Consider the following 2,256-nt stretch of genomic DNA (forward strand, 5'->3'; position numbering starts at 1 on the left):
TACATTTGATGCGTTGGCATTTCTGAGCTGCTTTCTAGGAACAATTCTACAGATTCCTGAGCAGAAGCCTCCATTACACTCATGACAGGGGCTCTTTAGGGGACTCTTCCACACTCTGAGGGGGAGGGGTGGCATTTAGTTGTACACCTTCCTGGTGGCCAACCTTGGCGTCCGCTTTCATGGAAGTTGTCACACCGGAGCTGCGAATTCAGCAGGAGGCGGGAAGGTTGCAGCTTATGGTCCCGGGGGGGACGAATGTCGGGAGGTTCTATTTTTTCCAGGAGGCGGACCTATATATCCTAAGCTGCTGCAAATGTGCGTTTATTGATCCGTTATTGGTACATCATTCTGATACAAATGAACTCACCGTCTGTATTGATGGAAGGTGACAGGTCCTCTTCTATCTTTATCTGGATCCTTTCTAGTACGACCTCCGGAAATCCTGCACCATCCAAACACGGAGAGGTCGTTAGGTGTGGAGACCATTCAACGTTTACACAGGAAAACCCAAGACCTGGTCGGCTAATTCCCGTCCTGACAACCCCAGAGCCCTACTCAATCCACCCCACCTCCTCAATCCACCCCACCTCCACCTGTAATTCCACGGAAACCCTCACCTACTTCTGGGGTCATTCCATTACAGAGGACTAAAGACTGGGACATGACACTAAATGGCCAAAGATATGTGAATCCCCAGTGAATGTTCTATTCACTCTCCATCATACAGAGACATTGTAGACAATTGTGATCTTCCAGCATTGTGGTCACAGTTTGGTGAAGACCCTTTTATGTCCCCCCCATGACTGTCCCCTGTGTACAAAGCTCCATAAAGGCATGGTGTGACCTGCACAGAGCCCTGACCTCAACCTACTGAACAGCCTTTGGGATGCCTTCCCAGAAGAGTGGAGGATGTTCTAGCTGCAACGTGGGGCATGTATTGGGTGAGGAGAGATGTGGACGGTGAGAAGTCCAATCAGAGAAGTTGGAGATTGATTAATCCATACAGACATGGTGTGACCAGTCCGGTGGAGGAACTCGGGTGTCCTGCACAGAGCCCCGACCTCAACCCTACTGAAGACCCTTGGGATTAATTGGAACTCCAATAAGTCTTCTCATCCAACATCAGTACCTGACCTCACCAATGGGACAAATTCCCACAGACACCCCCCAAAATCTTGTGGAAAGTCTTCCCAGAAGAGTGGAGGATGCTAGAGCCATGGAGATGGCAACTCCATATTAATGGTCATGGTTTGGGAATGGGATGTCCAACGAGCTCACATGGCCAGGTGGCTGTTTAGTGTATGTAATTATTGGTAGACCTGAAGGACGTTCTACAATCTGGGCGGTGTATGGTCAGCTTTGGGGCCATGTCATATTAGGGATCTGGCTGCTCAAATCAACAGTCAATCCCCCCCCCCTTGATTAAAGGGTCCTCCAGAACCCCAGACCTCCATCCTCTGGACCTTCACAGCCTCGAACCCCATCCTCTCCCCTTTCCAGAGCATCGTACAAGGTTTAATCAGTTTGGTGGAGGAACTCGAGGGTCCTGCACAGAGTCCCGACCTCAACCCTACTGGGCACCTTTGGGATGAATTGGAACGCTGATTGTGAGTCGGGTCCAACATCAGTACCTGACCTCACAAATGGGACACATTCCCACAGACACCCTCTGAAATCTTTGAAGACCCTTCCCAGAAGAGTGGGGGCTGGTACAGCCACAAAAGGGGGCCAACTCTATAGTAATGTCCAAGTCTTGGAATTGGAAGTCCAACAAGCTCATATGGGTGTGATGGTCAGAGGTCCACAAATGATTGGCCATGTGGTGTATGAGGGATGTTGGGGGAAGGGTATACTCTTTGAATCCTCTGATCTATGTCCACGTTCATGATGTTCAAAATGATATTCTAAACATGACAGCCTCCTGGAGAAGTCATGGTGCAGCCCATCCAGCTCTGACCCCCGTAATTATCACCAGTCACGGTGTAGCCGGTCCAGCTCTGACCCCGTAATTATCACCAGTCATGGTGTAGCCGGTCCAGCTCTGACCCCCGTAATTATCACCAGTCATGGTGCAGCCCATCCAGCTCTGACCCCCGTAATTATCACCAGTCATGGTGCAGCCCATCCAGCTCTGACCCCCGTAATTATCACCAGTCACGGTGTAGCCGGTCCAGCTCTGACCCCGTAATTATCACCAGTCATGGTGTAGCCGGTCCAGCTCTGACCCCCGTAATTATCACCAGTCATGGTGTAGCC

General features: G+C 50.6%; 1 long non-coding RNA gene across 1 annotated transcript in view; it reads right to left on the bottom strand.

The window, feature by feature from the left end:
• LOC108803172 overlaps positions 1 to 2,256 on the bottom strand; it is a 4,041-nt gene that overhangs the window by 1,335 nt on the left and 450 nt on the right. The window contains exon 2 of the long non-coding RNA XR_001942266.1: positions 368 to 442. This is a non-coding gene — a long non-coding RNA (uncharacterized LOC108803172). The remainder of the gene's footprint in view (positions 1 to 367; positions 443 to 2,256) is intronic.

The sequence above is a fragment of the Nanorana parkeri genome, unplaced genomic scaffold (assembly GCF_000935625.1).
Source record: "Nanorana parkeri isolate BGI_ZX_2015 unplaced genomic scaffold, ASM93562v1 scaffold3460, whole genome shotgun sequence".
Lineage (NCBI taxonomy): Eukaryota > Metazoa > Chordata > Amphibia > Anura > Dicroglossidae > Nanorana > Nanorana parkeri.